Source organism: Ciconia boyciana, chromosome 10 (genome assembly GCF_034638445.1).
Source record: "Ciconia boyciana chromosome 10, ASM3463844v1, whole genome shotgun sequence".
In the NCBI taxonomy this organism is placed as follows: domain Eukaryota; kingdom Metazoa; phylum Chordata; class Aves; order Ciconiiformes; family Ciconiidae; genus Ciconia; species Ciconia boyciana.
In genome coordinates, this window is record NC_132943.1 from 39,391,844 (window position 1) to 39,406,293 (window position 14,450).

The window sequence follows — 14,450 nt, forward strand, 5'->3', positions numbered from 1 at the left end:
TTTTAATCTCTCAGACTACGCTAAATTATGACAAAAGTAAAATAAGAAACTCACACAGCAAATCCTCCAAACAACTGTTAAGTTAGGAAAGCTCATATCCTTTCATTTCTGGATCTCTTATGTGCAGTTAATACATAATGGAAGAAGAAGAAAGTCCCTGGTAATAATTACACAGTTTGAATTGAAGCTTGTGATCATCAGCAGCAAGGATTCTTACAATAATGTGCAAAGGAACATGTCCTATGCTCATAAAAAAGCCATGTGCCTTTTAAACATTTATTTTTACTGTGTGTGTTTAATACTAAAAGTGCTTATAGCACATTGCTCTTCACCTTAATTGTTTGGCAAATGTCATACTGTAAAAGCAAATCCCTCTCTTGCACTTACAGGGTACCATGACATTCTCATGCTGCCAAGAAGCCTCTACAAGATGCTTACAAAACTACCCTCTCGGTAGCACAATTTGAGTGTTTCATAAACCTTTCCACACAGAGCATCCCTTGGAGATGTCAAAATTATGTTATTCCTACTTCTTTACACCTGGAGAACTGAAGTACAGAAAAAGCCCCAGATCCCCTATGCTGCTCAGATGCATAAATCCCCCTGTGTCCGAGTTCTAAGTTCATCCCACTTGACTTTCCGGATGTGGCTGACAGGAAGGTTGTGCTGGAAGTTTAGTTACCCTTAAAAGTCAGTCCTCAACCACCAGACCACTTTGTTGCTTCCCCTTCCATCTCTCTGCAGCCCTGAAGGTGGCTTGCTCACCAAGCGCAGAGCTGGATCTCCAGCAATGCATGGCCAGCTTTCCAAAAGACATCAGCGCCAATTATTGGAACATCTGGCACCATTTGGATCTAGCGTTTGGTTGGTTTTGTTTTTAAAGGAAACTGGGGCCTAGCATGTGCGCCATGTGTTCATCAGCATGGAAGAAAGACAAGTGTGATGAGCTGCTCTTACGCAGGAGTAAAGCAGAGCAGAGTAAGACTTGCAGCTCAGCACAGCCAGAGCTGTCAGGGCAGAACTGACGCCTCTGTGATAAGCTGGATGGACCAGGCAGGGACAGTTGGGTCTTCTCCAGGACCAGCTTCTCCTCTGACTGCCCGTGAAGGTGCCAGTGGTGAGGCTGCCGTGATATGGCTAGATCACCACTAGGAAAGGAAATTCAGGACCTTCAAACTTGTTGCGTGTGTGAAAGTTAGTGCCTGGCTGCTGGTGCTCTTTGCTGTTGTTTGCTGGTTGTCATTTATAGAATAGAGCAAATAGAGCTATCGGCATCTCAGGAGATGCCTGATGCTGTGCAAGATCAGGTTCTGGGAATAAGGAATCTGCTTTATGTCACAATGACTGTCACCTGCACTCTCTGCTCCGCTAACCGGATTTATTGTAAGGCTGCGTCAAACAAATGGAGTCATAAGCTGCACTGTCCCCAGGACGACCGGATGAATTAAAATATCCAAGACAATGACAAATGCTGCCAAAGGGTGTTGATATTGGGCTGCTGGACCTGTGTTCTCTGGCAAAACCCAAGAAACAGTCTTGTCGCAGGGAGACTCCAGAGTTATTGTTCTCAGCAACAGAGGGGAATTGGGTTCCTGTTTCCCCCGCCTTTGCTATCAAAGGGGCAGCCAGGCTCTGTGATAAAGCATGCTGACTCTCCACACTTTTGAGCATGAAAAGCTTCGTATCTTCAAATTTAGCTTTCACAGGTCTCATCACCTCCTTCCTTCCACTGCTCCAAAATTCAGCTAAATAAAATATAGATCAAAACATGCAGCAAAATATTGTGGGCCCTATGCAGCTCCTGCTGAAATCAGCAGTGACAAAACTTGTCATTTCAATGACATGAGATCAGGCATATGGTTATATATCTTGGCTGTGCATTGTTATAATATTCTTTCTGTGCGTCCATGCACGTGCATTTTATGATACATATGCTTATACAGGTATGTACACTTAGGAGAGATGAACGCGTGTTTATAGGCAGCAAATGTGTGTCTGTGTACACATATATGTCTGTGTGTGTGTGCTGCTAACATATGTTTAAACTGGCGTAAGGCCAGGACTGTGCGTCTTTGTAAAGTGCGTATCCCCGCATGTGTACGTAAAAAGCTAGTCTGCTTTCAAATTGCAGAACCCAGTTCCAGATGTAAGCTGTAATGGACACCTTTGATTTATAAGACCTTCTCTCTTGGTGGCTCTTTGTGTAGGATACCCGTGTGATACAAAATCTGAAATTGGTGATGGATCGTTACCTGCTGGGCTGCAAGGAGAAAGGTCCGCGTGTAACCCCGTCAGTTACAAGCTCCTTGTATGATGCCGTTTTATTTTACAGGTGGGCAGCCATCCGAGGGGAAACTTTAATTTGAGAGAGTCTGTACTTAACAGCAGCAGTCCAGAGCCCTGCCATGTCCTTTCCATCAACCCCTTTTGTTCCTTTCTAAAAAAAATGATCGGGAGGCCCTTCACAGGGGAGAAGTCAAGGAGGGTAACAGTATATCTGCTCACGGTAGCAATGGTCAGCCCAGCTCTTGGCTGACTGCAGCCTTGTGCTGACAGCCCAGCAAATGATCCCCTGCCAGGAAACATGACAAAGGAGAGGGGTTTTGGCAATGCCACCCTTGGGAACTCAGCTCTCAAGGAGGGACTGTGACCCTCGGCTCTGCTTGGGGGAGGAGCAGGGGCCCCGATGCTTGGAGGATGACTCAAAATCAGAGCAAGGTGGGCAGCGCATCTATTCATACCCAGAAGAAATCCATCCATTGCACCTATGTCAGCTGTACCAAATCGTTCACGCAGCCGCAGCCACCCAGGGCTGCACGCATACTCAGAATTTATACAGCCCCTTCTCCAGCAACCCCCTTCTCACCTGGTGAGCATCTTCCCTTTCCCCAGCGCTATCCTCCCCTGTTGCATATTTCTGTCTCCAGAGAAATCACTAAGAGAGAGATACATTTCTTTTCAGCATCATGCTGACCCCCTTTCTCCTCCCCCCAAGCCCTGAAATTAATTAAATGATGTCACGCTTGATTTTATCTGATTTGGAAGCAATTCATCACCCTTTTGCTGGTTCTATTAGTCCAAGCGATCAGCACATTAATTCATTTGTGAGACTAAGCTCAAGGGTAATTACAGTGAGGAAGCTTAATGCCTAATGTCTGTAATCAGAACTATTTTCTCAGTGCGGAACAATTGTTAGACAATTACACTTGGATATGATTGCCCTGGTAGGCAACAGACGCTGTGTCAAGAGGGGAATAGCAGAAGCTTGTTTTGCAAGTAGTGTATTATCAGCAAATTCAACTCTTTGTAATCTCTCTTTTTCTGGATTCTACGCAACTCGCCCCTTCCTCAGGTTTTGCATTATTAATTAAGTTGAAAAGTCATCTCCCTCTCTTTTTCAGGCTGGGTAGTGTGGGGCACAGAGGAAAATAGACTCCCCTGCTTTGTTCTGACATAAATGTCAGAGGCTTTTGCTTCTGGTGTCCTGGTTTACCTCCATGGAGAGCAATCATGAATTTAATAGGCGGCCCTTCGCTTCTCAGTAGACCCAATTTTTTTCCATCCAACAATCAGTGCTTTCCAGTCGAAAGCACCGACGTCTCGGACCGGACGGACTTTAGGATTGAGATTCTCCCTCTTTTGTCCATCCGGAGGACTCTTTGTTGACCTCATGGTGGGGCGGTGTCCTGCCAGGGTGAATCTGGCCTTACTTTAAAGGAAAAGTAGCTATTGATTGAGGGACCCATATGGGCACAGTGGGACCACACAAGCATAGCAAGGGGGCACAAAATCTTTCTGGATAAGTTCATTTCCTCTTGCTCTCTCCTCTTCTGACTGAGCTGTCGGTGCCCTTGTCTGACCAGAAATCTTCTAATTTTATGTCAGGTATCTTAAATGTGTTTTCTTCGTGCCTAGCTCCAGAAGGAAGTGAGGAAACTTGCAGCTAAATGCACAAAGTTTGGCTTTTAATAAAAAGGCACCTGCCCACGGAGTGTCAGGAAATATCCCGTCCATGTGATCACCCTGCTTAACGCTCGGCAATGACCCCATATACGCTGCACAGCATGTGTGATATACAGTGGTGACATCTGCTAACACACGGCCACGTGGGCTGAGCAGGCACGCCGCAGACTGCGTGGATGCCATTTTGCAAAGGGGTTTCGGGGAAAGAGATAGCTCTGGCTTTTGCCTGTTCAGGCTGGGCTGGGGTGGAAGCCAGTGTTGCTCGGCCATACAGAAGCCGTTGCCTGCATGCAGCAGGAAAAGGACGGGGGCACGGCTAGGGGTAAGGATCAGGAGCGTAGCAGTGAGCACGACGCCGCGGGAGGAGCAGTCATGCCCACAGCATGGACCAAGGGAAGATGGGGGCAGCCCAGCACCTGCAGCCCCGTGCTGCTGGTTCAGCAGCAAATCACCCTGATGGGACTGCTGATCCCTGCCTGCCTTCTCCCTTCCTCCAGCTGGCGTGTGGCATTCGCAGGCACGTTTTGTTCAGCCTCTTCCCTCCAGATATATAAGGCCTCTCAAAGTGAGGGTGAATATGCTGCAGTCTCTGTGAGCTGGATGGTGAGTCCAGGCAGCGGGACGGCCGGGAACCCTGCAAAAGTCATTCCTCTTCCTCCCCGGGTGGCCACAGTGACCTCTGCTGTCGCCAAGCGAGTCCAAGCACTTGTGCTTTTCAGCTGCGGAGAGATTTTATTCCAGCTCAACCTGGAGGTCCTCCAATGCGCAAGGCACTGTACCTTGCAGAAATTCTCATTTCGGGTAATGTCCTATACACTGCTGGTCTTGAAAAATGCATTCCTTGGTATTTGAAGAAAAGCCTCTAGCTGTGCTGGATTGGCAGCGTCCTCAGAGGCCCCTGTGTTAGTCCTTAGCAGCAATCCCAGCCTCCTGCCACAAATGAGGCAGGGGAGGAAATGAGTTTACAATGATGTGTTTTGCAGACACGGTGAAGCTTGTGCCAGTGACAATCACAAGAAGAGCTGTCTGCTCGGATGGTTTCAGAAGGCTGTCTACACCCAGAGGAAGGTAAGAATAAATCTAAAGTTTCTGTTGTTATTAGTGGTATAGATGAAGAACAAATGATTTCTTTTCCTCAAGAGAGCAATCCTCTCTGGTCTCTAGCTGGACTTGCAGAGGGGCTGTGGCAGCGACCTTCTCTTGTCTCCACATCTGATTCAGCAGGACTGGTATTAGCACCTCCCTGCTTTCTCCAAAACCTAGGATACAACAAAACCCTGCTGGGGTGTCCCGATGAGGTCTAAGCCCTCCCTCAACAGCACAAGAGCTGGTAGCACAAGGCTCTCCAGGTGGGAAAGACAACACGGCCTGGGCAATTGCAAACCAAGCACGGTCCCAGCCACCGCCTTGCTTCAGTGTGACTCTTTGCCTGTTCAGGCTTGTTCCTACTCCTGTCTTTAGGCTGGTTCGCTTGGGAGCTTCCCAGGAGAGACAACCAGCATGTGCCAAGGGTTTCATGCAGTGCCCAGCATGCCAGCCAGAGGAGCTTCATGGGGGCAGGGTGGGAAACCTGCCCAAAGGGCTATGAGGGCTGCTCCTGCCAAGGGGAGCAGTGAGGGCTGGGACAGGCTACGTGGGGATAAGACGGGCAAATTTTGCCTGCTGAGGCAGCCCGGGGCATGGCGGCAGCTGGGTTTGCTGTCTGTCATCCCAGTGCGGTCTTCCGAGGTCTTGCTGCAGGTTTGCCAAGGAGTGTGGCACAGCAGACAGATTTTGACAAAATGGTGTGAAAACCAACAAGATATCTCCACTGTTGAATGAGTTAAAAAATAATGAAATTCGGGGCAATCTCACATCTGTTCTTACCCAGCTATCACGTCTGACAATAGGGAATGTGAGCACAATAGGATGTTATGTGAAGAGGTCTGAATTTTGCTTTGTTTCTTCTCCTTTATGCTGGAATACCTTCTTAGCAGTGTAGAAAACCCATTTCTCACCCTTTTGCGTTCTCCTGGCAGATCTTTGAATATTAATGCTGTCTCCAGCTTCCATAAGTTGAAGCGATCTGTGCTGGGTTGATGAGGGTTGTAGGACACGAGTGATGTTCCTCTGCCTCCCCCTCTCCTGCGCAGGCAGCAAGCAAAGCCCCAGGGCTGCGGTGGCATTGTCGTGCCGCAATACAGGGCACTCACCTGCTCGGCAGGGACCCTGGCCTGGGAATCAGGAGGTTTGGATTTATTTGGCAGTTCTGGCACTGGCTTGCTAGAGCTTAGGCAAGGCATCTCCTCCCATCTTTTGCCTGCCTTGTGATTTTAATCCAAAGTCCCTCCGGTCCTTGCTCTGCTGCTGAGGTCGAAAGCACGTTAACTCTGTTATTCAGAAAGGCACCGAAGCCTGGGATGGCTGAGCTCATTGTACCATCCAAGGCCTTCAATTTTTCCCTCTGCTGTCCAAGTTGCAAGGAGCAGCAGGAGACATGGCCCGTCCTTTGTGTTATGGATGTTACTCTTCAAAATTAGTCCCAAGTTACTGTAGATATCACTTGAAACTATGATATTCGAACAATAGCTTCTAAAATATTCACCTACTCCTCCTCTTTTTGTCTTTATTAAAAGCTATAGAATATTTCTAATGTGACAGGAAATATGCTCCATTGTTTCTCCACTATACTTGACTGAAATGAAGCTGCTTCCCTGCACAAAGGTACCCACCTCTGAATTGTTTGCTATTCTGAGCCCTGTTAAATTTGGAGTCTAACTTGTTTTAACTATTGCAGTCTCAGAGAGCCACCTTGTAAAGTTCTTCCACGCCGTTAAAGCTCAGTGGGGTCATTTGCCAACAGAGACCCAGAACAGTACGTGGATTCCAATGAAATACAAGATACAATCAGTTGAATCAATTAGGAGATTAATTTCTCCATCTTCTTTCCCGCGTTTGGTGGTTGGATGCTTTGAGATCCTTTCTGCCTGCCAGAATGCAGTCTCCTTCTCTATCACGCATTTAGCCAGAGGTGATGGGATAACAGATGTCGTAAGAAGAAAAAGTTAAATTGCCCGGGAGATCCCAGACCCAGGGATAAGATCCCAGTGCTCCCAGTGAAGCCTAGCGAAGCCTGCCGAGCCCAGTGAGGCTGGCTGCAGGGCTGGGGTGCGAGGCTCATGCCACGGGCCCGTCCCCGGACACAGCTCATGCGCCAGCATCCCCCCCCGGGGAGGGATGTCTGCCCATGCATCACTGCGGCAGCGCTGTGCAAATGCTCTTGGACCTCTCCACCCCATCTGCAGTGTTAAGGGACGGCTGCCTAACGCTCTTCCCGCAGACACGCCGGTCAGGGAGGCCGTGCACTGCCACGCTGCTGTGTACAGGTGACTTGGAGCAGCAAGTTTTTGCTGAGAACAAACTGGTGCATATCACCATGGTTCAAGAGGTGGAAACTTGCTGTTGGTGTTACCACCCTGGTTGAGACGCACGGGGTAGAGGCAGACCTCCGCAGTGCCTGGGGTATTGCAGCTTCACAGCCTCAGGTGTTTCAGCCTCTGCACTGCAAAGCCAATAGCTGCCTGTATCCATTTACATTGCAAATGCACAACTATAAGCCACCTGCAAACTTCTCTGCAAATTTGTCTGACTGCAAAACCCACCAGAAGAACGAAACTCCTTGCTCACAGATTTCAGTTCCTTTGCCCCTGGTTATAGCTTACAGCACCAAAGAAAACAGCCTTTTATGATGCAGGAACAGTAAAGTTACTGAGACTGAATTATTTTTCCTTGTCACACAGCTGCGAGTGCTGGAGGACTCCACCGGCATCAGTACAGAAACACCGCTGGGCTAAAAATAGCTGGCGATCACAGGGCTGTGGGGAGAGGAGTGGCAACGCTCAGCGGGATGCCTGAGGTCTCCTCCAGCCAAAATAATCCATCACTCCTGGCCTCACCGGTATGCACAGCTTTGCACTCACCAAAGCTGCCTTAATGCGTCTGTCCACGTACTGTTTGGTGTGACATATCGGCGTGTCTGCCTGCACCTGTACCCTATTCCCTGAAGTCAGTGAGCAAATGTGGGTGCGTTGGTGTGGGCAAGGCAGGGCTTGCCAGGGTTAGCTCATCGTTCTCCTGCTGCCCTTGAGGACTTGGGCAGTTGTTACTCCTACCTTCCAGGCATGATCGTTTTCTCCCTCGTGCTCATAAATACGTTCAATCAAAATGAGCATATTTTACTCTTCTCTCTAAACAATGCAAATGCAATGCAAACATTTCATTGTCTGCTGCTTGGTATTTCTGCATAATCTGGCAATCCTGCACAGAGCAGATAAAACGGTAGAGAAAGAAAGTTTTCATTTCTCTGTTCTGGCCAAGACAATACATCTAATGGCAGGATACACAATCTGTCTGCCCCAGATAGACAAACATTTCATGTCTAAGTCTGGCTAATATCACCTCTGCTGGGGTCCTGGGAGGCTTTGTGGTCCCTTGTTCCTGCCACAACTCCTGGTTCCTGGTTGGAAGCCATCATTGCCCCGTCAAACACTCTCATTTTAGCAAATTAGCAAATTCAGAAAAGAAAATATTTCTTAAACACTTTCTCCTTTCCTAGTGCCCTGCTCTCTCCTCAGGTCATACACGCCACACTGCATGGCATGGCAGTGTTTTGGCAGATGGCTTTGCTCGTGGGCTGGTGCCCACGTGTGCGTACATGTGTGCATCCATTTGCTCAGGCCCTCCCAAAATGCCTAAGCGCATCACTCTGCTGCTGGGTGGCTGTAGCGTGCTCAGCGCATCTTAGAAAGTGCAAACTTACCTTCCTGCAAACTCGGAGCAGAGAGGAAGCACCCTGACAGAGACAGGCTGGGTTTCTGCTGGGTTTCTCCGGACTGTCGGGGCAGCACATTTGTAAATAACGTTTTATAGACAACAGCGCAGGTGGGGTGGCCTTTGGTTATGACTGATGTCACTATTCAGCATTAAGTCATATTAAGTACATACGCATTAACTATAGTTTGTTTTCCTTGGCTTGGCAGGATTCGGGGGTGCCACAACTCCTTTGAAATATAAAGCAATGAGGTGGCGTTCAGTGCCGCTATCCACTGGGGAGCCCACACCTGCCAACCACTGTGTTAGAAAGTAATAGAAGAAGGAAACAACTCATCTGTGGAAAGCTGCTCCCATACACGGCAAAGGAGGAGCGAAGGGCAGGTTGTTTCCATCCCCAGATGCTGCTTTGTGCTCCTCAGAGCCGACGGCGTGCAGGACCGCTCGTGCGTTTGGGCAGTTGGGGCCCATTGCCGGCAAGCAGGAGTTCACTGGAGCTGTGTCCATGTTTGCTTTCCAGGTTGCCTTCCCTGTGCCGTGCTGCAGCATGCGATGCCTTCAGCCGTGGTTCAGCTGCCGAGGAAAGCTGGGAGAGTCCTGCAGTCTCCAGCCCCAACCAGACCAGCCAGGACAGGGGCAGAGAGGCAGAGAAACAGAGAAAGACACAGGTACCAAAGCAGCAGGTCACAAAAGAGATCGGTTTGCTTTTCATGCAGTACAGCTGTTTCTTCACCCCTCCCACCCTCCCTTGTTCTCATCCCCCCTTGTTCCCATCCCCTTCCCAGTCCTGGTCCTTGCCTTGCCAGGAGCACACTTTGGTACAAAGGTCTGAAAAATCAGGACCCTTTCTATTCTGTGGGAACAAAAGGGTTCCTTTGTTGTAATTCCTCTGCTCAGCTCTGCACAAGGCCCTCGCATGGGGCTCAGCAACATGACAGGGACAAAAGCAGATTACTGTGGGTATGGCTGAAAGGAAACCAGGATTCGTTCCCTTGTTGTTACAATCTTGTTGACTTGCTGGTGCTTTGCAGGAAGCAATTCGTACAGATTTTCTTTGCATAATAATAGTAAAGGCTTTTCTCGGCAGGAAAAAAGCAGGGGGGTAGGGGGGAGGATTTATCACAGGGACAAACACAGCCTTGCCAGAAACAGTTTATACCATTTATAGAAAATGAAATGATCACTTTCTGCTTCCCAAATGTTGTCTCTCAGTGTCGTGGCCCTGATTCAGCATGGTGGAGAGGGTGATGTGAAGGGCTGGGGGCTCGAAGGCTGTGTTAAACTCTTATTTCACTGCTGGCCCGTGACAGGAGAGTAGAGTGCAGTGGAGAGAGGACAGCAGCTGGGCTGCTACACATCTTGACTTGGTGTTGATGTTTGGGTGGGGTTTTTTTCCTTTTCTTTTTTTTAAACTTCTTTTTGCATATATTTGGAAAAAAGTAGGCGTGTGTCAAAGGTCACGATTAACATGAACTTGACACCTCTTGGACTTCTGCAGACTGCTCCTACTATCTGCATCTCAGCCTGCTGTCCCGGTGCCTCTGCGGCCACTCTGGTGGCCTCCAGCATCAGCTATTGTGGGGGGTGTAGCAACAGAAACACCAACTTTTATAGGTGTTTTCTGCTGGTAAGGAAAGGAGGCTTTTGCAGTTGTGCTGGCTTTTTGTCAGCCATTCCTTCTGGAGAGGTGAGCAGGCACAGCAGGTTGGGCCACGGAGCGGGTATCCCTTCTGGAGGTGCTGGCTGACCCCTTGAACAAGGATTTTGGCAGGGCTTCACTGGTTGGGGTTAAACCCAGTGATGCCCTGCTCTGCTACTGCCTTGCAAAAGTAAGGGGGGAGGTGGGTTTGAATGGAGGGTTGTAGACGGCATGGAAACAGTTTTCTAAATAAAATAATTTATTTTTTTTTAGTAGTGACATGTAAAGACTCATGCCGGCTCCCTAAGTTGGGCTGCGGGTGTGCTGGAGGACTTCACCCGGCTGCCTGTTCCCAGCAGTATCATCTCTCGGAGGACATGGAGGTGCCCTGCGGTCTCAGGGGCTCTTCCAGGGGCAAATTGCTCTCACAGGCATTCACAGCTCTGCCCACACAATTTGCTTTTTTTCTCCCCTGTCCCCCATAACCTCCATCTCCTGTGTCATTTTTCTCTGTGGCTGCTGAGACAGTCTGGGTGTTACGTGGTGGCCCAGAGACTGGGCCCACCACCCTTGGTGGCTGCACTGGAGGCTGGTGAGGGCTCAGGCTCAGCAACAGCAGTCCCCAGGTGAGTAAGGAATGAAGGCCTGAGCTGTTTGATGTTTTTGCCTCCTTTCTGACCAACCTTCAAACTCGGTTTTGCCCTGGGAAGCAACAAGCCATGACTGCAGAACAACAGATTACCCCCTCGGGGGAGGCAGGAGGGAGCAGGGAATGCGCTAGGGCTGCACCAACACCCCCGAGTGTCCCCAGGAACCTGCCTGCGGGATCTGTGTAGTAGCTCAGCCTCCCCCCCAAAAAAAACCCCCACCAGCACAAAAAAAACCCCAAACAAAAAACCCCCTACACCTCCCCACCAAATTTTCAAAAGGATCAAGCAAATGTCTCAGTTTACTTAAGCCAAAATATTCCCAGCTTTTCAGCCGGCAAACATTTAGTGATGCGGCTTTAAAATGTCTCAGGAGGACATGTTTCAGGCTCAGCCTTCCTGTGCAGTGAGAGGACTTGCCAGTATGAAGGGCTCAGGCAACAAATCCACCTCTTTGGGAAAGATCCCCACCCACCCCGCTCGCAGCACTGTTCCCAGCGCTCTCTTACAAGTGCACGTGTCCAGGCCCTCTTTCACCCATCCCCACACAAGCCAGGATGGTCAAAAGCTTGAGAGCCGCAGTGTTTCTGGGCCGAGCTCCCGGCGCAGTTGGCGTGAATGCTTTGCACGGCCTGTACCTGCCGGTGTGATGAGTGCGTTGGAATCCTGGCAGGGAAATTAAGTTGAGCAACGTATTATAGGCAGATTAAAAGAGCCAAAGGAAAGCTCATTTCCTGGGCCATACCTTTCTGTTTTGACTTTTTTCTAGCTTCTGGCAGCAATTTCCAAAGTATTTGCAGGGCCGGTTTGAGATCTGATATAGGAAACACATTCAGCTCAGTGGAGCTGAGCTGATTTTTGTCTGCTGATGGTTTTTGCTTGATATAGTCTTTAATGGGGGTGGGGGTGGGGGTGTTTTAAATGGACTGTTCACTGGGGTATATACTAAAGCCTCTTTAGTAACTTTACAGTCATAGTACAGTTTGCAAACTGAGTGCAAGCTTTAAAGCGATTTATTTGACAAAAAAGCACGCTTCTGGTGGTGCAAGCTGGCCAGGTTTACCACTGCAACGCTGTGGTAATAAGCCGAATGCTGGGCAGTCATGGGCCAGTTTGTAAAGCCTGGTGCTGGTGTGTTAGGCCCTGCCATTGCTGTAGGTGGTGGTTGGGTTGTGTGTGTTTTTTTCCCTAATTGCAAGAGCAACTTTCTTCAGCAGTGAGTCCTCCGAGTTGAGTAATTTCATAAGCACATGCCCAGCTGGGTCACGAGTGACACAGAGCTGCAGAGGCCTTCATCGCCATTAGCGCAGCATGAAACTGCTTGCTAAAGCGAAGTTGCGCTTCTCAGTAGCAGCTTTAACACCGGAATCCAGTGGCCTTTGCCAAGCTTTTTCTGAATGCATGGCAGAGGGCTTTAAATTCAAATTCATATTGTTTCACTGTATGGTAGTTGGGTGATTAAGCTTTTAAAATTATTATTATTTTTATATTATTATTATTATTGTTATTATTATTATTATTGCCAGATAAGTGAAATCCACTTGGGGAAGGAGTGAAAGGGGGCGAGGAGTATTTAGCGGCTCTTGTCTCTGTCACGTCTCTGGATTTTGTTCTGAAGCATTGCTGAAGTTCTACTGTGCTCGCATCACTAGTTTTTATGTCAAATCTCTGCCTTTGCATCAGGCACCATTTCCTCTGTGCCGTATTAAATTAGCTGCAGCCTTTTTGTGGTGTGCGTGTCCCTGAGTGCAGGCCAGCCATGGAAAGGGCCTCACGGTGCGGAGGTGGACGGGCTTCGCCGTCGTGGCCCTGATGGGTACCAGCTGCCCTGCTGCGAACCCCTTTCTGCACAGCCCATTGCCCTCCCGGGAAAGGGTGGGCTTGCAGCAGCGCTCGGTTTTGCTAATGACCAGTGCTTCAGCCCATGGAAAATACACCTTATAATAAATACATACAGCTGGAAAGCACGAATGCTTAATAATGTAAAACCACCAGCTTTGCAGCATGCAGTGCTGTTTGTTTGTTACAAACAGCTCGTGCTCCTGGCTCGCTCTGGCTGAAGGCTGGCTGCCTTCCTAGCGCTACCCGAAACTAGGAGGGGAAGCTAACAGCGAGGCTCCACGCGAGCACCGCACAGGGCCGTTCGGAGAATTGTACATATCTGTGCAATGACCTTTCCAGACTGCTGGGTATAAAATGTTGAGGTCATTCGTGAAACAAATAGTTGCAATCCAGGGAGATTGGAGTATTTTAAAATGCGCCTCAAAGAGCCAAATGACCTTCACTGTTTCTCGCTAAATTTAAAATGCTCTCCGGAGTCCTGGTAATGCGGTTAGCCAGAGAGGCAGATTGAGAGCATTTTGATTTAGGGTGCGTGCCAGACCCCGTGGGATTAACCGCAGCTTTTGAAGTGAATGCCGTGCTGGGGAAGGGGCCACGTGCTGAGGCTGGAGCCTGGCAGTCCTGCGGTCGCGGGGCTGTGTGTGTCACGGGATTTAAGCTCGCAGGGCAATGGTGGGCATTTGGCTGAGGGTGCATGGTAGCACCTATGGGCTTATTCAGGCCCTTGGGTGGGGGTGTGGGCGGCAGCTACACATTTTCTAACTGGACTTAAAAGGCCCATCTGCCAGAGCTGGCCTTTAACAACTGGCCAGGCTGCCGGTGATGGGGGCGTTAGTGAAGGCACGCAAGCGTGGGGAGTGCGAGTGCTTGCGCGGCTTGGAGGATGCATGCTTGCATGTTGGGGGTTTTGCTTCTTTTGTTCAAGTTTTATTTATGGCATTGAGTTTTTGTGTCTTAATAAACATGTCACCCCACCCCAATATCCCCTCCAGCAGTGAAGCTCGGCCAGCGCTGCCATGGGCGAGTGTGGGTTAAGGAGCTGCAGGCGGTCACCAGGTGAGTGAGTCGGGGCACAGGGCCACAGGACTGATGAAACCCTTCATGGGCCTTTCTATTAAAAAAATAAAAGCTCAGAACTGCACAACCCTGTGACATAACAAGGTGGGGGAACCAACTTCAGTGCACTTCAGTGAGGGACCATTGCTGCCCCGTGGGAGCAGGGCAGTCCTGGGGTGCCAGAATTGGGGGGTCAGGTAGGCTGTGCTCCCCGGCTTTGGGGTCTGCTCAGCCTTTGCCCTCCCCTCGCTGACTCTTCTGGTGACAGCTGCAGCCAACTTCCCTGGGGTGTTGCTCCCCGCCCCGAGAGCCGACCAGCGCCAGCCATGTGCCAGCGGACGCTCGGATGTGGGCTGGCCCCCCGGCGCTCCCTGCCTGCCCAACGGCTCGATGGCCTTTCCCCGGCTCAGCGCCACCCCGGGGGTGTGGGGTGCTGCGGCTGTAGGGGTGGGGTGGGGACTTTGGGTTTTGGCAGGGTGACCTTCCAGCAGACC